A 20087-nucleotide genomic window follows, 5' to 3' on the forward strand; every position below is an offset into this window, starting at 1 on the left:
TCTCTGGGCCTCAGTGCCTCCTTTTTAAAGCTCCCAGGATTGTTGATTAAGGAGATGTGCATTCAAGGGTTAATGTGCCTGATCCAGAGTACCCAGCAGGGACAATGAAGAGGGAGACATGAGTGTTGAAGAGGTGGGGAGACTTCTCCAGGATTCTTGACAAGATGGTGCTGGGATCCCTGAGCTGCTGGGTGCAGGGTAGCAGGCTAACAGGCAAGAATGAGCCGGGGAGGCTGGGCACAGCTCACCTACCTATGAGAAGTAGCCTGTGGGGATCTTTCTGGGACAGGGGGGCCGGTGGACTGGAGAGAAGCAGATGGTCACCGTGCCAGTAACTCTGGGGTTGTTGTGCAGGCATTGTGTAGACAAGGTTAATGTCAATAGTCAGGGGACTTTAGTAAAGGAGGGTGTCCTCAGCCATGCAGGTGGGCTTCATGCATCAGTTTAAGGCCCTAAGAGCAAACATGGAGGTTTCCAGAAGTTCTGCCTCAAGTCCAGCACAAAATCCTGTCTGAGTTGGTGCCTGCTGGCCTGGTGCATATTTCATCCTTGCCTCCTCCCATACTTCTGTCTGTCTGCCTGTCTCTCTTTTTCCTAGTGATTCTGTTTCTCTGGAGAACCTTCACAGAGTGGAGGAAGGGAATCCTGGCAGTCTGTGTGCCCATGTCCTCTTGTCCTGAAGTAACCATCTTGCTTGCCCTTCCTGTGGTGGATAGGGCAGTGCTCTGTCCACTTGCCCTTGGGTCCTGCCATCAAGGTGAGGACTTTAACTGCCTAGAGTTTGCTCAGGAGTCTCCTAGAGAGGGCATACCTGCCTTTCCAGCACTCTTCCTGAGACAGGGTCTGGCAGGATCAGTGGGCCTCACTCAGCAGCAGCAACAGGGCCCAGGAAGGACCCCAAATCCCTGCTTGGGCTCAGCACTGGCGGTGAGTGCATAAACCTTCTCCTGTATAGAATCCTAAACAGCCCAGCAGCTCCCAGCCCTGCTGATCTCAGGGAACGGACTGCCTGACTCCAAGCCAACAGGTTAAATGGTGCTGGAGTCTGTGCTGATAAACCAGTTAAGGAAGATGGGAGCTGCCAGGCACGATGGGCTGTTCCAGGCCCATCTCCCCAAGCCCAGGCCGACCTGTCTCTGTGGGCCCAGTGAGGAAGGCAGCAGGGCCCACACTCACTTCTTCCATTGCGGAGGTGGGGTGGATCTGACTTGGCTCTGATCCAAGAGCAGGGCAGAGTCCTTTCTCCAGGGAAAATCTTACCTGGAAGCTAAATATGTAAAAGAAACCACAAGGGACCTACCCTGATCAGGGTAGGAGGGGGACATGAATCACTGATCTGTCCTTGTCAGTATCCTAAGACCTTGGAGAAATCAAGCGTGGCCATGCTGTACCCAGTCGGCTTTCACCTGCTAAGGCCATCCTCCAGACTGACTCTGGCACACACACTGGCATGCTTGTGGACTAAAAGCCACGTGGGTGACCTGCTGACGCTCAGCAACCGTATTGCTGTGTCCTGACCTTCACCCTGGCATGCTGTTCGAAGTGGGGCTGGAGGACAGAGCTGGGGGTGTGAGGTGTACTATGGTCACAGGTCCTGGCTGGGAGAGTGAGCTGGATAGGACTGTGGTGTGTGTGTGTGTGTGTGTGTGTGTGTGTGTGTGTGTGTGTGTGTGTGCTGTGTGGCACAGGGGTCACCTACAGGAAGATGGTCCTGTTTAGCTGAGCTGGGATCATGGTCCAAAGTCCACACCAACAAGGATGTAACAAGTGGGAACAGAAAGAAAGAGTCAATGTTTTGAGAACCTTTAACGTTCTGTAGTTGCGAGGTTCCGTGATTTCAGTTGGGCGCTGGTGGCTCAAGACTGTAATTCCAGCTACTTGGGAGGCTGAGATTGGGAAGATCAAGGTTCAAGGCCGGCCCAGGCAAATAGTTCTCAAGATCCCATCCCCAAAATAATCGGGCCAAAATGGACTGGAGGCGTGGCTCAAGCAGTAGAGCGCCTGCTTTGCAAGCACGAAGCCCTGAGTTCAAACCCCAGTCCTACCAAGGGGAAAAAAAAAAAAAAGATTCTATGATTCCAAAAGTCAGGGACCAAATTGTACTTCTTCAACACATATTCATCTATGTCTGCTGCTTCCAAGTGGAGAAACTGATGTATTGATTCAGCATCCTGGGGAGCTGCGGAGTGTCTGTCAGCCAGGGCTTGTTTGGTTGTAAGTGACACAGAATTCTAACTTATGTTCAGGGATAAGTTCCTCTACTTTCTAAGGGACTTACTATTTATTATTTATTGGGACTTATTGTGTCCCAATAAACCCATGTAAATTGAAAATATCCTAAATGTAAATTCACTTGAATACACCTGCTCAACGGCACACCCTAGCTTAGCCACAGGACACTCAAGAGCTTCTGTTGTCACCCCTTGTGGTCACGTGGCTCCTGGGAGTCACTGTTTTATTGCCTGTAGCTTTGCACTGAATGTCACTGGCCTGGGAAAAGATCAAAACTCAAACCTTGAAATATGGTTTCTGGTGACTGCCTATCACTTCCACACCATCGTAAAAACAAAACAAAAAACATAAACGTAAGTTGGCCAGAGACTGGTGGCCCACGTCTGTAATCCCAGCTACTTGGGAGACAGGGATCAGAAGGATTGGATCGTGGTTTGAGGCCAGGATGGGCAAATAGTTCAAAAATACTCAAAAACAACAACAAAAGGTTTGGTTTTTTACCACTTGGAATGTCTCAAGTGATAGAGCGCCTGACTAGCAAGCATGAGTTCAAACCCCAATACTGCAAAAAACAAAACAGAACAAAAAACCCCCGAAAAACATAAGTGGAACTGTCATAATTTACGTACCGTCTGCATTGCCCTTCTTAATGTTCTCCTCACTGTTCTTACTGGAATTCCTATTCTTACTAGTTACATGATTGTTCATCGCATCTCATCCTCTGACTCAACTTCTCTTTTATGGTTCACATTTCTTTTCCTTTCTTAGTGGTACTAGGGTTTGGTCTCAGGGCCTTGTACTTGCTAGGCAGGCGCTCTGTCACTTGAGCCACTCCCTCTGGCCTTTTTTGCTTTAGTTATTTTTTGGGTAGGACTTTACATTTTTGCCTAGGACTGTCCTCAGACCACTATCCTCCTGTGTATGCCTCTTAAAACCACTGTGCTCCAACCTATGCCTCCCAGTAGCTGGGATTACAGACGTGTACCACCACGCCCAGTTTATTTTCCACATTTCTTTATCTCGCCATGTGTTGCATTCTGGGTTGATGGCCTTGGTAGGTCTTCTAGATAACATTTTCATTTTGGCTATGCCCAGATATTATGGGCTGTATTGCATTGCCCCAAGATTCCTGTGTTGAGTCCTAACACCTAATGTCTTAGAATGTGACTATATTTGGAGATAGGGCCTGATTGAGTTAAACGAGTCTGCGAGGGTAGCCTCAATCCAGCATGACTGGTGTTGTTATAAGAAGAGGATATTTGGATATGCCCTCAGGGATGAGCAAGCTCAGAAGGAAGACCCTGGGAGGGCACAGTGAGAAGGCGCCATCTGCAAGCCAAGGACAGAGGCCATCCCCGTGACCTTGGACACTCAGCCTCCAGAACTTTGAGAAAATGAGCCTCCGTTGTTTAAATCTGTGTGGACTTTCACTGCTGGGGGAGGCTGGAAGAGCACCTTTATTTGTGTGTGTTGAATTCCCGCAGCCCTGGCCCCAGCCTTGGCAAAGAGTCTGAGCACAAGGTGGGCAGACAATTTGTGGGGAGGGATGGAGATGGGGTAGAGATAGAAGGAAATGGAACTTGGAACCTGAAATGTTCCCACCATCAGTTGTGGATGTCATCTCTCCTTTTTTTTTTTTTTATTATCATATTATTGTTGTACTAGGGGTACATTGTGACATTTACAAAAGTTCTTACAATATATCATAGTTGAATTCACCCCTCCATCCTTCTCCTTTATGCTGAGGATTGAGCCCACGGCCTTGTGCATTCCTGGAATAGTGTCAGCAGGTCTCATTTCTTTCCATTTTCATACATGAGTACATAATATTTCTACCACATTCATCCTCCTACACCCTTTCCTTATATATTCCCACCCTCACTGGTACCAACCCCCAGACAGAACCTGTTTTACCTTCCTGTCCTTCATGTTTGAGAAAAGACAGTTTTGTTTGCGTAAGATAGCTATCATCTCTCCTCTTTAATTAGGGGCTTGGAGTTGAGAAACCGCTCGGCTTGCTTGTCCTGGGCACAGAGCAGTCTAACAAGCAGGTAGGGACAGAACAGCAACTCAGGGCCCATATGCCACCAATGGGACCGCTGTCTCCATCCCCCAGTCTCCTGCTTGTAGCCCTCAAATGTCAGCCATGTGCCAGGGCCTGCACTGAGTGCTTTATACTCATCATTGCATTCAGCCCTCAAAACAGTCTTGGAGTGAAGGACATCAGCATGCCCATTTTACAGAAGTGAAAACCTAAATTGCTTACAATTGGTAAGCAACACCGCCAGGGCTGGAATCAGGCCTCTTGACTTGCATTCATGCCTTCGGTCACTTCCCAGCCTTCCCTGTACTAATCTTTGGCCAAGTCCCTTCTGTTCCCTGGCCCAGGTCCTCTGTACTTGTTAAGGCAGGGATGGATGGATGACTTCTGACAACTTTCAGCTCTGGTACTTCTTGTGATAGGAGAGAAAAGTCCCTTGTAGCCACTATATCTCCAGCACCTTTATATCAAGATGGGCCAGACAAACTCCCTGAACACCAGGGTGATATTTCTTATCTGTCTCCTAGCTGCTGGGCCATCTTTTCTGGGTTGAGTTATGTAGTTCAGAGTCACCTGCCTCTGGCAAATTGCCAAATAGTTCTTCCTCATTGACTCTCCATTTCTGTCTCGCACGCTGCTCTGTCCACTGGCTGATGTTCTTGAGGGAATGTCAGCCAGGTCATCAGGGTTGGGTTCTGACGTGAATATCTGCATAGAGGTCAACACAGTAGCCATGTTAAGGGATCTCTCTGAGCACCTTTGTTTGGCAACTTGAGAACATCTGGACAGATGGCTGAGCAAAATCAATGTTTGGATGCTATATTGGAGATCAGAAATCAGATCTGTGGAAGTTCACATGGGAACCTCTCAGGAATGGTAACTTCCAGCTTGACAACACCGTTCTCACACTAGGTTCCACCTAATGTTTCTATGAGTTCACTTGGTCCTTTTCCTGCCTGTGTGTGATGCCAGGGTGTGGGGATGGGAGCTCTTTGGCTTTACATGGAGCTCTCTCTTCAGACGTGAAGCTCTCTACACAACCCTCAGTTTACCTCTCTACTCTGAGGGTGGTTGGGATGTACTATGCCATCTCACTCACCACACAGTATTGTTTTGTTTTTTGAGCCAGGCTCTCAATCTTCTTGCCTCAACCTTCTGAGTGCTACTTGGTAGAGTGTTTGTTTGTTTGTTTGTGGTGCTGGGGATCCAGCCCAGGCCTTTGCACATGCTACAGTCCCATGCTCTGCCTCTGATCTACACCTCCAGCCCCTGGGTATTTTTTATGGCAGACCTAGCAAGCGAATACACAACCACTGTGAAGCACATCTATTGAGTTTCCTTTGTTTTTTTTTCCCAGTTTTTCTTGGATGACCTTTTCCCTCCCGCATGGTCCAGGACAGGAAATTCACTTTTAGGCTGCAGCTCATAGTAGTTGGTCATTTTTTTTTTTGTTTTCCATCCTCATTCAAGAAAGAAATAGCGCCATCTCCAGCTTTTTCCTGAAGAAGGGAGCCCACTTCCAGCTCCCAGCCTCTCACAGGGATGGAGCCTCATCTTCCATCTTTAGTGAGGCATTAAAGCCGCAGACCCTTGGGGTGCACCCTAATTATCCCAGCTACTTGGGAGATGAAGACAGGAGGATCGAGGTTCAAGGCCTTCTGGGGCAAAAGCATGAGACCTTATCTGAAAAACAAACTAAAAAAAGCCAAAGGGCTGGGAGTGTGGCTCAAGTGTTAGAGCACTTGTCTAGCAAGCTCAAGGCTCTGAATTCAATCCCAGTACTGCAAAAGAAAAAAAAAAAATCAGCCTGTGGTGGTGGTTCACGCCTGTAGTCCTTGACACTCAGGAAACAGAGAGCAGGAGGATTGCGGTTCAAAGCCAGCCCAGGAAAATAGTTCGAGAGACCCTGTCTCGAAAAAAACCAAACCAAAACACACACATCAAAAAAAAAAAAAAGTGCTGGTGGAGTGGCTCAAGTGGTAGAGTACCTGCCTAGTAAGTTCAAACCCTGAGTTCAAACCCCAGTGCCACCAAAAAAAAAAAAAAAAAAAATCTATTAAAACCCTAACCCTTCCCAGCCAGAAGTCCTGACATGGCAGCCTGGCTCCATGAAGCTACCAGAGAGTCTGACCCCTTTGGTGTTTCCCCTCCATCACCCTCAGCTTGTCGTGTTTCCCTGGCTGATGGCCCTTCCAGGCGTCCCATCTTGAGTCTCCCCTGGCTTCTGTCTGGCTTCTGTTCTGATCTATTGTCAGAACAGGTCACACGGTGGCCTTGGCTGTAAGGGAAATGGTTCTTCTTCACACCCTGAAAAGCACTGCGATTTCTTGGTCAGGAGGTAGAGCAGTGGAACTGGGGACATTACTCCCAGTGAGGGGCCCTCAGCTCAGAGTGGGCAGTGGTTTACATGACCCAGGTTCAGGCTCGCCCTGTGCTGACACCAGGGATCCTGACCTGGATCTCACTTGCTGGGTTTGCCCTGTCAGTGCACTGGCCTTGTGTGGTGGATGACCAGGCAACCTTGTTAAGCCCAGGGCTTGGCTGGCTTCCCAAAACCCACATGGCAGTAAGGCCAGGATCTAGGAGCGAGAAGTGCAACAGGATCCCTCCGTCCTATTCCCTCCACTCTTGCTTAGACAGGCCTTTGTCAAGGCAAGAGGGCATTTCATCATTTGACATTTCATCTCCCAGTGATGAGAGGGCTGCTCAGGGAAAGAGGTTGATGGGCCACCAGAGAGGAGCAGGGCTTACAGAGCGGTCAGCACGGCTGCTCAGGCTCAGGGCCACTCACACCTCTGTGAGGGGGAAGGAACTGGCTAACAACCCTGCTCCTCTAATTTAGCTCTGCCTTCTGACTGTCCCTCCATCCTCCCAAGTCCCCCATCCCCACCCGCCACTGTCTTACCCTGGGTCAGTGGCCAGGCACTTTGCTGGATGGTCACACCTGACTCCTCCATGCTACCTGCCCAGCTGTGTTCTTGCTCCTGCAAACTGTCCTCTACATGGGCCACACACAAGTCTGCTCATGCCACACCTACCTCCTCCCTTCTTTTAGATCTTTCCGTGGCTCTCTACTGCCCACATAATAAACAGCTGTCCTTGCTGGGTGTGATGGTGTATGCCTGTGATCTCAGCTACTCGGGAGGCAGAGGCAGGACGATTATGAGTTTGAAATGAGCCTGGGCAAAGTTAGTGAGACCCTGTCTCAAAAACAAAATATAAACAAAAGGGCCGGAGCATGGCTTAAGTGGTAGGGCACTTGCCTGTCGTGCAGGAGGCCCGGGTTTAACCCCCAGCACCACAGAACAAAACAAAACAGCATAGCTGTCCTGTTTGGGGGTTCTGGAGAGGGGGCCTGGTCTCTTCCGTCCTAGTCATGTCAAGGATAAGTTGTAGATGTGATACTCAAATAATTTATTCAGATGGCATTCTCTCAAGACAGCAGGAGCAGGCCGATGGCATGGGCCAGATAGCCAGGGGGCCTGATGACCCATTGACTGGGAGTGTCTCCACCCAGAGACCATTCTAAGAGCCTCCCACTCCCCCTTCCTTGCACCTGCATTCAGTCTGGGTCAGAGGCCAGGCATTTCTTTCATACAGGGGCTTGAGGCTATTCTTGTCAAGGTGCACCTGTTTTAAGGTTTATGAAAGTTGCATCTGTGCTGAGGTGGCCTTGTCTCCTGGAAATCCCCGGGACCAAGTTGCGTCATACTGTTCAGTGCACATAGTGTCAGCCCCATGAGATGCTTCATAGACTTCATGGCTATCATCAGTCTCACAGCCGTGATCTGTGTCCCATACTATTCCTAGACAGCAGCCTCAACACCGCTGGCCTCAGTGCCCAAGTGCCCACTCTTTACTCTCTGCTCTCTAGCTGTTCACTTTTTCCTGGTGGGTTATATAATTACAGATTCTGGAAGTCATATCCAAGGGCTGGGGTGTGGCTCATTGGTAGAGTGCTTGCCTAGCATGTGTGAGGTCTGGGTTCAATTCCCAGCACTACAAAAACAGCAGCAACAACAAAAACTCAAAAGCAAAAGGTTTTGCTCCCAAGTTTCCTGTAAGTGAGCCCCCCACCCCAGTTCCCACCTTTTTACATAAATGCTAGCTTATTATAGACATGATTCTCTCCCTCCCTCTTTCTCTCCCTCCTTCCCTCTTCCCTTTCACATTACAGGGATTAAACCCAGAGCCATGTGCATGCTAGGCAAGCCTTCTACCATTTGAGCCATCCCCAGCCCCCTTACCTTTCTTTTTTGCACTTAGTATATCTTGGAGATCTTTATATATCTGCAGAGAGAGAGCTGCCTCATTCTTTTATATAACTGCATAATATTCTACTGTCCAGTCTGTTATGATTTAAATGTGTCCCCCAAAATCTCATGTGTTGGAAACTCAATCCCTAAATATGACAGTGGTATTTGGCAGTGGAGCCTTTGAGAAGTAAAAGGATTCCATGAGGCCATGAGGGTGGGGCCCCAACATTGGCATTAGTGGCTTTATAAGAAGCAAAAGAGACCATAGTGGCACATGCTTGCTGTGTCACCTTGTGGTGCCCTCTGTCATATTATGAGACAGCGAGATGTTGAGCAGATGCCACCCCTGCCCTGGGACTTCCCGGTCTCCAGAACTGGGGGCCAGTCTCAGAAAAGGAACCAAGACAGGACTTAACTGTAATTTCTTTAGCCATCTCCCAGATGATGGATGCCCCGCACTCCTGGTCTCCTGAGCTCACCTATAGCCCTTTCATTTTCTAGCTTTTGCCCATCCGGCTCTGCCTGGGATACACTTTTGCTTTATCTCAGGCAGTGCTTCCTCAAGTCACGAGTCCAGCAGCCCTCCGGAGACCTCTGACCTGACTCGTTCAGCAGAGCCAGCACTCTGGGCTCCCAGGAGCTGCCTTATCCCTCGGCCTCAGGAACAATCTCAATGGATCACATCCTCTATTTACTGGCTTGTCTGCACTGGAGCCCCAGGCATAGGGAGGGCTGTGCCTCCTTCATCAGTGTGTCAATGTCTCTTACCATATCCCAATGACCTCTAAAGAGGCAGGAAACAGAAAACAGTATGAAATAGCTCACCCCGTTCCTGACAACGTCCCCAAATTCATGACATTCTTGTTTCTCAGATGCTGACTCAGGGCCTTTGCTCTGCTTAGAATCTCTTTTCCTTAAATCTTCTGGTTAGATCTCATTTCAAATGAGAAGCCTTCCCTGACCACGTATCCCAATCACCAATATTCCTTACCCAGCTGTTATGAACTGAGTCATGAATTCATATGTTGAAACCCCAACGTCTAGGAGCTCAGAATATCACTGTGTTTGAAGATGAGATCTGTAAAGAGATGAAGTTAAAGTGAGGTTACTAGGGTGGGGCCCTAATCTGATATGATTGGTGTTCTTCTAAGATGGGGGAGAGACACCAGGGAAGAGGCATGAAGACAGACAGAGGGTTAAAAGGAGAGAGGCCTCAGAGGACACCAGCCGTGCCAACACCTTGACCTTGGCTTTCTAGCCTCCAAGATATGAGGGAATAAATTCTTGTTGTCTCAGCCACCTTATCTTTGTTACGGCAGGCTAGTAACTACACACCAACTTTATTTTCTTCATTGCACATCTCACTGTCTGAAAGGCCCTTGTTCACACACATCTCCCTGTATGAGGCAAGCAGTTTAGTTCTCTTGCTCACTGGTGTAGCCTCAGCTCCAATAGAGCCTGGTACATAGCTGTTACTCAGTAAATGTTCAAAGAGTGGAAGAATGAAGTCTAATTCTAGGTGACAAGAGTCTGATATTAAGACCCCACCCCAACACCCATAGACGAGCATCAAAACACCTACGTGTAAGCCAGGTACTGATGGTGCACATCTATAATCCTAGCTACTTTAGGGAGGATTGAGTTCAAGACCAGCCTGGGCAAATAGTCCTAGCGACCCCATCTCCAAAATAACCAGAGCAAAATGGACTGGAGCTATGGCTCAAATGGTAGAGCGCCTACTTTTTAAGTGCAAAGCCCTGAGTTCAAACCCCAGTCCCACTAATACAAACAAACAAAACAAAACAAACAAACAAAAAAAACCACCCCATGTGCTTGGATGTGCACACAGACAGCTGGACACTTCCATATACACACCCACTCTGCATCTTTGCCTCTGACAGGGTCTTAGTCAGCTTTGCATTACTACAATAAAATGCCTGAGGAAACCAATTTGTAAAGAAAAAACAAAGACCATTTAGCTCACAGTTTGGGAGGTTCAAGTCCATGATTGGGTGGTCCCATAGTTTATGCCTCAGGAAAGGGTTGCATATGGTGGTGAAAATGTATGTCAGAATGAATGGTAACATTTAGAGCCAGGAAGGAGCAAGAGAGTCATATCTAGAGCCCAGGTTGTCACTATCCCCATTGAGGGACACTCACAATGACCTAAGGACCTCCCACTAGGTCCCACCTCCTAAAGGTCCCACTGTCTCCCAATAGCATCAACCCCAGGGACCAACCTTTTAATACACAGACCTTCAAGGAACAATCAATATCCAAACTACTGAAGTTGACTGTGTCACTTCATGGCAAAGATGATATACACAGCTCATGGGCTCAGCACAGACAGCACAGACAGATATCATACCTACTGCTAAGTTCCAAGCTGACTGTGCTTCTGGGCTGCCCTCAGAAATCTGCACCCACCTGGGTGTACTAGTGCCTACCTGTAATGCCAGCACTCAGGAGACATGCAGAAGGATAGAGAGTTCAAGGCAAGCCTGGGCTGCATATTTCATTTTTTTATTTCAAAGAATGAAATAAAAGAAAGGGAAGAAGGAAGGCGAAAGAGAGAGAGAGAAAGGAAAGAAGGAAGGAAGGAAGAAGGAAGGAAAAGAAAAGAAAAGAAAGAAAGAAAGAGAGAGAGAAAGACCTGGTTTCTGTCTCAAGAGTGTGAGGAAGGTGTCCAGGTGTTAGACCTCCCATGGGGGTAAGGACGGAAGGAAGAAGAGGCATCAGGAACTCAGGGCCTTGACCTGGCTAGGTAGGCTCTCTACCACTTCAGCCACATCTCCAGCCATTTTTGTTTTAGTTATTTTGAGAGAGGACCTGGTGTCTATGCATGGGTTAGTCTCAAAGTACAACCCTCTCCATCTCCACCTCTGAGTTGCTACTGTGTCCCACTTTGTGTGTGTGTGTGACTGTGAGTGTGTGTGTGTGTGGTGCTGGGATCAAACCCAGGGCCTCAGTGTGCTAGGTAAGCACCCTACTACTGAGCTACACCCCTAGCACCACAAATGGAAATCAAAATAAACTCAAAATAAACCGGGCACAGGGAACAGAGAGAGCAGAAGGAGGGGCTAAGCTTCCCCAGCCCCCAGCGGAGGCAGAACAACGTGAAGTCCTTTCTGTATGAGCCACATTAGGAGAAGGTCGTGCCCTGATGATTTACTCGGCCTCATTTTATGCATGAAACAGAGGAGACAAGGGCCCAGTGATAAAATCCTCCCCTTTCTCTGGTTCCTATCTTGGGGCTCCCAATATTTCATACAGCTCCCAATTATAACACTGATTTGTTGAGGCAGACGGTGTGTGAGAGCCTCAGCTCTGAAGTTAGACAAGCCTGGGTTCAAATTCTGCCCCTGAGAACTATTTACTGTGTCAGCATAGGCCATAACTTCACCTCTCCATGCCTCTGTTTCTTTACCTATAAAACAGACTTAGAATAATACCTACCTGCTTGGGTTAATACATGCACCGTGCTTAGGACGGGGTCTGGCACTTTGTGGGCACTCTGAGCAACAAATACCAATTCTTACTATTTCTAAATTTATCATGACTTGTCCATCTGAGCCTGCCCCTCCAGGGAGGTGCCAGCCCCTCACTTCCAGGTGGCAAATCTAGGGGACTGGGGGTTTCAACTCGGGCTTTGTGCTTGAGCCACACCTCCAGTCCGTTCTGCTGTGGTTATTTTGAAGATAGGATCTTTCGAACCACTTGCCCAGGCTGGCCTAAAACCATGATCCTCCCGCTCTCAGCCTCCCAAGAAGCTAAGATTACAGGTGTGAGTTACTGTACCCAGCTTGGTGACGTGGTGGCCCCACATTCTCAGCCTGCTCCACTTTTCCTTTCTTCTGCCCAGAGCTCACCTTCCCATCTGTTCCTTCTCTGGGCCCCTCGGCAACCTCCCTAAGGAGCAGCAGCATGTCTCCCTCCCAATGTGTCCCCATGGCTTCCAGAAACCTCCCACACCCTGTTGCCCAGATGCTGGGATGTGGACTGTCCCTTGTATTGTCTCTGTGTCGGGCCATCCCTGGTTCATCTCCCACTGAGAGGCGCTGAGAGCAGGCAAGCTTCAGTGACACCCACTGGAGAATGAGTGCTTGTATCTCGTCAGAATGGGGCCTCCTACTTTTTGAGATCTCCCTCGGAGGCCCTTTCATTTGGCTTAGGTTGGGTGTGGGAGCTCTTGTCCTTTCCTGGGAGAAGGAAAAGCCTTGCTATTAGCTGCCTCTTCTCCTCAGGCTGAAGCCATTCAACTCCAAAGAGCCCCACCACCACCTGCTTAATTGAAGGGCTTGAAGATCTTGTCTGGCTGTCCTGAGGTGTCCTCCCATTTTGGTGACTATCTTGAGAAGGGATTTGATACCCTTTGTCCTCTGCTTTAGGTCTTATTGCCAATTCTAGGCACTAGGAAAAGTCACACTTAACAACTCTGTCCGTCCTCTATAACCTGAAGGCCTCAGACAAGAGGAAGCGCTCGGGGTGGGGCAGGGCAAGCTCCGCAGAAGCCCACATGCATTGGTGCCTCCTCTGTACCCACTGTATGCAGGCATTTGTCTTCATGGGCTCACTGGATCCTTGAGCTGGGAGCCCCATGAGTGTCCTGTACCCCTAGGACTGGGCCTGGGCCCTGGCACCGTTACAAGTGTTCCATCAGCATCTATTAATACTGGTGTGGTAATTCCAGCACTTGAGAGGGCAAGGCAGAAAGATCTCGAGTAAAAGGCCAGCCTGGGCTGCATAGCGAGACTCTGTTTGAGACAGAAGCATGGAAAAAACAAAACAAAACAAATCAGTTGAGCAGGTGACATGTGTCTTAGGCAGCACTGGGACTCTGGGTCTTGGGGGTGGGGCTTTGTCAGAGATTCTGCCCCTTCCCCATCTGTGTGGGGATTTTTCTGTTCCCTTCCCCAGCCACGGTGGGCACTGTGGGTGACAGTGTTTGCTGTCCTTTCCCCAGTGGGTGTGGCTTTTCTCCCAGCAGTGGCTGCTGCCCACTCCCTGGGCCTACAGCACAAGGCAGGTTTTCTCTGGCCTTCCTCAAAACCCCCAGTGCAGTTGGTGGAGCTGAGCTGGTGAGAAGGTGCAAATTCCAAAATTCCCCTGAGGCTGCTGCTCCCAGGGACCTGCACTCCACTCCCAGCCCACACGCAGCTCTAGCAATTTGTTAAATGCCGCAGCTGGTTTTTTACCTGGTGTATGGCACCTGGTGTCTGCTCCAGTTGAGCAAGGGCCCCTGTCCTGTCTACTTGGAGGCCCCTGCCTTCTTTTAGATCCTCAGGATGATTGGTTGCCCTGTGACCTCAGCTCTCAGATATATTCAGGAAATTATCAAATTGCAGGTTATCTGGTCTTTTCTTCTTCCTTTTTTTTTTGGTGGTATTGAAGTTTGAAATCAGGACTTCGGCCTTGTGAGGCAGGCACTCTACCACTTAAGCCACGCCTCCAGCCCTTTTGCTCTGGTTATTTTGGAGATGAAGTATTGCTTTTTGCCCAGGCTGGTCTGGACCACAATCTTCCTATTTTAGGCTTCCTGCTGTCATTGGGATGACAGACATGCCCCACCACACCCAGCTTTTTTTTGTTGCGTTGGAGTCTTGAAAACTTTTTTTTTTTTTTTTTTGCCTAAGCTGGCTTCAAATCATTATCCTGCTAGGATTACAGGCGTTAGCCACTGCACCAGGCTTGGCATTGTCTTGTTGTAAGAGTGGAAGTGATGCTCTGTGTAGCTTTCTATGTCCTCAGTGTATGAATGTTTTGGACCAGGTCCATATTTTCTTTGACTGCAATGGAGGCGACAGCTTGGCTTCTGAGGCCATGTCCTGGAGTCAAGGCAGCTTCTGTGTTGCTCACAGGAATGCTTGCAACCGATTCTCAACTGTCAGGGCAGAAGTCTAATTACCCTGAGATCACCACACCACAGGGACAGGCCATTTGTAAGTGCCCCAGTTGGAGGTCCCTGCTGAGGGTTCAGCCAGCAGCAAAAACTGAGGTGAAAGGTGACACTTCCAGTTCCTAGTCACCAAGTTGTTCCAACTGAGGTATCACAGACATCAAAACACAGAGGCCAGCCATCACTACCATGCCTGGGCTGAACCCCTCACCCATGAGATCTCCAGGCCTAGCAGCTGTTGGATGCTGGTAAGCTTTGTGCTTGTTTCTTTATTATCCCCCTCCAATCTAAGCTGGGGGTCAACAGAGAAGGGATGGAGGCAGCTGGCAGCCTGGGGGCAGCTAAGGGGCGAGGGTGGACCTTGCTTCCACCCTGAAGGTGTTGATCAACTAACCAAATTGGTGCCTGCTTGGTTTTCAGCTGCTGTATCGATGTGGCTTGCCTGGAAGGCCAAATCAGGCCCTAATAGAATTGAATTTCTTTTTTCTAGCCATAAAGAAACCCAGAGAGATCAATAATAATAACAGACACGCTCAGAGAAGTACATTGCCTCTCTAGAAAAATAAAGAGAGTTTCTTCCAATTTAGGCGGTTGCAGAGAAGGACAGGTATATGGGGGAATGGGTAGGGTAGCTCTGCTTGCCTAACTGTCTTGGAATATCAAACAGCCATTCAAATTCCCCAGTGCCGGCCTTAGGAACAGGGAAAAACAGAAACATGGGTTGCTCTGTCGGGCCCAGCTGTCACCATTAGGGACAGCAGCCATCAAGGATATTAAGTGATCATTAACTAGTTGGTGGCAGAGCATATCTGATGGCACCAAATATTTTTGTGGGCTGGGAGGAAAGCCTTAGGGACTTGGGGAAATCCTGGAATCTGTCACATAGCATTTGATCTGTCTGCAAATCTTTTGTAAGGTTTCTTTTCTTTTGGTATACTCAAATTAGGTTGGAAGCTGGACGTGGTAGTGTATGTCTATAATCCCAGCACTCAGGAGGCAGAGGCAGGAAGAGCATGAGTTCAAGGCCAGCCTGGGTGATATAGTGTAAGCCTGTCTCAAAAACAAAAAGCAAATGTACAAGAACTAAAGAACAAAATTCAAAAACAAAAAACAAAGCAAATTGGAGCAAACAAGAAGTTTCCTCCCTCTGACCTACTGCTTTCAGATCTAAGGTTAGATTAGCGGTTGTGTGTCATGTGAACAATCTGATCCAGAGGCAGTGTGAGCTAGATTACTGTGATAAGGATTCTGAGCCTCTGTCCAGTCTCAGTGGGAAGAAGCACTGTGCTCCATTGGTGATGACTGAAGAGTCAGAAGGCAAGGAGTGGGGCTGGGGGTGTAGATTTGTGGTAGGGTGCTTGCTTAGCACGTGCAAGGTCAGCACTGGGGAGGGGTGGGAAGGAAAAGAAGGTAAGGAGTGGAGGTGGCACATCTGTTCCGTATTTGCCAGCTATGAGGTCTGTTTCAAGGAAGCAACTCTGAGATGGAAGTTTGCAGGTGGGCTGTCTATTGGGGTGCACTTGGGAACATCTCCAGGGTGTGAGGGAAGCTGGGTTGGGCAACAGAGGCCTCAGCATATCGTGAGGGGCCATCTGGAGTTGTCTGCAATTGAGACCAGGCATGGACCAGTCATTGCACGTGGCGTAGTCCCGGAAATCAGGGGAACGATTTGTCCAGGCAGCTGTGTGCTATCAGCTGCAAGGAATGAGTTGAGTGATCCAAATTATGTCAGTCCCTTTCCCCCTTGCTGGTGACTAGTCAAGGGGTGGGCATGTAACCTAGTTCCAACCAATGACAATGAAGGGTAAGTATGCTCCTTCTAGGAAGGGGACACATTAGAAGGAACGCCTTCTCTCCTCCTTTGTTTTTGAGGTACTGGGGTTTGAACTCAAGGCCTACACCTTGAGCCACTCTACCAGCCTTTTTTTGTGATAGATTTTTTTTCCAGATAGGGTCTTGCGAACTATTCACCCAGGGTGGCTTCGAACTGCAGTCCTCCTGATCTCTGTCTCCTGAGTAGCTAGGATTATAGGCATGAGCCATTGGCATCTGAACTTCTCCCTTTTTGATTGGGGCATGATGCTTGGGGTTTCAGTAGCCATTTTGAGATCAGGAGGAAGACCCCTCCCACATACCCAGGATGTCAGCGTGAAGGGCAGAGTCTAGGTGACCTCACTGAGCCGCTGTGCCACCCTGATCCTTCCTGTCACCAGCTTTCTTGTCATGTGAAGTTAACAAAGTCTCCTCATTTAAGCCACTTTAGTTGGCATTCCGCTATTACCGTTGAACCCATTGTAACAGAAACACTCCAGGCTGAGGAGTGAGGAAGCACAGGGCTTCCTACATAAAAAGCAGTTCAGGGTGTCAAGCTGATGGTGGAGGCTGGGACCACACCCCATCGCCTCCTCACACAAGCACATTGGCCCAAGACCAACCCAATCAGACCACCTCCGAGGTATGCACACCTTGAGCAGAGACCCAGGGTGAGGACTCTCCACTGAGCGACATTTATGAGCTGTATCACAGCCAGAGGAGGCCTTGAGTGTACAGGGAAGGGATGTTTGCCCAGATGTGGCTGAGAAGCAGCGACAAGAGATAGGGTTGGGAACATGGTCACCTTCCATCCCAGTACCAGGTGCTGTCCAGATACAGGTGTACCTCCCTCCTTGGCCTGAGATGTGGCTGTTCACTTTGTCTTTGGCTCCCATGAGCCAACTGCTGGGTTTTTCTGCAGCTAGCATGGATTAAGTTTCTGCTACTCGTCCTGGGTGACACACTCATGGCCTATGGCTGTGACAGTTTGGCTCTAAAACTATCCCCAATTTTAAAGGCCTCAGTCCCAGCTCATGACCATATTGGGAGATGGTGGAAACTTTGAAAAGTTGGGCCCCATGGGAGGATTTTAGGTCATTGGGGGCATGCCCTTGAAGGGGCTGGGGAACCCAGCCCCTTCCTCTTCCTCTTCTGCTTCCTGGCCATGAGGTGTTTGCTCTGCCAAGCATTTCCGCCATGATGTGCTACCTCAGCACAGACCAAGAAGAGACAGGGCCAACCGGTCATGGAGTAAAACCCTCAAAACTGTGGGCCAAAACGAACCTTTTCTCTTCATAAGTTGATGGTCTCAGGTATTCATTAGAGTGATGAAGGCTGACTTCACACACGGAGCAGTGGGCAGGGCTGGCTAAACCGTAGTGTGTGTGCCTGGGCACTGGGACCCTTCTCAGCTCCTTCTGGTCTCAGAGGACTTTATCCCCCCATTCTTCTAAAATTTCTTTGCAAACCTCATATTTAACTTAAATGGCTGTACAGCACGCCATCATCCAAGCATTTTACTTATCATTTCCAGATGTTAGGAATTTGGGTTGTTTTAGAGTTTTTTACTATTGTTTTTTTTTTTTTTTATCACAATGCTGTGATTTAAAACAAAACAAAACAAAACACTATATATGAAATCTCTTACTGTTTCAGATTATTTCTCTAGACTCACATCCTGGAGGGATAATATAGGGTACAAAGATTGTAAACATTTTAGAGGTGGCATGCCCCCATTTTTTGTCATTAACAGTTTTAGTGAGATAGTAGAGATCAAATGTCAAACTGATAGCCAGACTATAAAAACATATACGATCTTCTTTCAAAGTTTATCATTTATTTTCACTTTTAAGCAAAGATCCCTTACTGTAATATCACTTATATTTTATCATTCACATAGCAGCCATAGAGATCCTGGGGACACCGTCCAGGACAGAGGGGCCCAAGGAGGACAGAGGCAACAATAGAGCATGTGACTGAGAAAAGACTGGTAAGAGCGGTCCTGCTTTATTTATTATTTATTTATTTTGCAATGCTGGTGCATGCTGGGTACATGGTCTACATCCCCAACCCGCAATCCTTTTTTAAAGAATCTAAAATTCCAAACCAATTTTACTCACGCTCAATTGTATGAGTGGCCATTATATTGTCCCCTTCCAATATCATGTTACTTACTTTTAAATATTTGCTAATGAATATAAAATAAGACTTCATTTTTTCAAATTTCTTAAATTTTAGTAATATTCAAAATTTTGATCTAATATTTATTGGCCATTTGTATTTCTTTTAAAAAAAACTGTCAATGCTCTTTGTCTATCTGTTGGTGATGCTGGTATTTTACTTATTGATTTATAAGAATTCTGTACATATTAAGGATGTTTGGAGCCTAACTTTATCCCGATTTGTTGTTTGTCTATGTTTAGTTCATGAGTCATTTCTGTAGAGGTTGAGGTTTCTCAACCTTCATGAGTCAAATCTGTCCATTTTTGTTTTGCATGTGATTTTTTTTCTCCATTTCTTTTGAGTTCAGAGAATCTTCTCCCACTTGATGAATGTTTGTTTCTATTTTCATCTAGGTTATAAATGTTTGCTTACATTTAACTGAATTCCATCTGGACTTTATTTTTGTATACATTTTGAGAGGAGGATCTTTTTTTCCTTTCCCCAAATAGTAAATCAATTACACATGAAATGGCTTGGGGTACTCCCATCATAGGAACAAAGAAGTTCAAAAATTAAATGAAAGCCTATGCTAGATTGCCTTTCTTTCTTTCTTTCCCCCTCCCTTCCTCCCTTGCTTCCTTCTTTCCTTCCTTCCTTCCTTTCTTCCTTCCTTCTTTCTTTCTTTCTTCCTCTCTCTTTCCTTTTCTTCCTTCCTTTCCTTTTCTTTCTTTTTTGTTCTTTCTTTCTTTCTTTCTTTTGGTTTGCTTGGGTTTTTATTGAAACAGGGTCTCACTATGTAACCCTGGCTGGCCTTGAACTTGCAATTCTCCTGGCTCCACCTCGTGAGTACACGTACCACCATGCTCAGTTTATTCTACGTTTTTTTTTTTAAATTTTTTTTATTGGTTGTACAGAGGTTTGAACTTAGGGCTTCATATTTGCTAGGCAGGCGCTCTACCACTTGACCCATGCCTCCAAACCCCCCTCCTCCCAAAAAATTCTTGACTATGTCTAATTGATTGTTCATTAACCAGTGAATCCATTGTCTTTTGTCAGGGTGACCACCACTGGTCCAATCAACTATAATGGCAGCTGTAAGGGGTGTCATGGTTCCTAGGACATCTCTCTCCAGAGGCCCAAGGTGAGGAGACAAACTGACTGATACTCCTGCCTCACTGGAGATACCCAATTCTGCTTGCACAGTCCTGTGGACTTTCCTGCATTCCACATTTAATGTTCCAAAGCAGAGCTGACAGTGTCATATTAAGCCACCACCAACTTTTAGTATCACCAGCATTTCACAGATGACAGGAAACTCACCTCAGATCTCGAAGATGGAGGTAGTCCCAGCAGGAAAGCCAGCTTTCCTCAGGACGTTCCTGTTGGGACGTGAGCCCGTGTTCTCATCCATGCACCAGCGTCCGGCCTTCCTCTCACCTTCTCTGGTGGCCACGCCCTTTCCCACAAGTTTCCTGTAGGAGGGAATCATGGGGTGATGGCCCTGGATCAATGGGGCAGAGAGAGACTTGCTGCCACCTTTAACTCTGTGTTCCATCCCCTGAGGGCAGATCTGCCTGGAGGGTCAGTGTGAGGACAGAATGACCTCCTGTGACCTCCAATCTCTTTTCCATCTCAGCTCCTTGGACTCAACCACTGACAGGATCTTCCTGTTCCGAGTAGGGCCAAG

General features: G+C 47.9%; 1 long non-coding RNA gene and 1 pseudogene across 1 annotated transcript; one reads left to right on the forward strand and one right to left on the reverse strand.

Annotated features, from left to right (window-relative positions):
- The first annotated feature begins 758 nt into the window (after positions 1 to 758).
- LOC141423134 (uncharacterized) lies at positions 759 to 19616 on the forward strand. The gene is made up of 3 exons (XR_012447785.1): positions 759 to 927; positions 18138 to 18227; positions 19457 to 19616. It is a non-coding gene; the product is annotated as an uncharacterized lncRNA (long non-coding RNA).
- Positions 3913 to 6478, reverse strand: LOC109690773 (ubiquitin-conjugating enzyme E2 T pseudogene; annotated as a pseudogene).
- Positions 19617 to 20087: the final 471 nt, after the last annotated feature.

This window comes from Castor canadensis, chromosome 5 (assembly GCF_047511655.1).
Source record: "Castor canadensis chromosome 5, mCasCan1.hap1v2, whole genome shotgun sequence".
Taxonomy (NCBI): domain Eukaryota; kingdom Metazoa; phylum Chordata; class Mammalia; order Rodentia; family Castoridae; genus Castor; species Castor canadensis.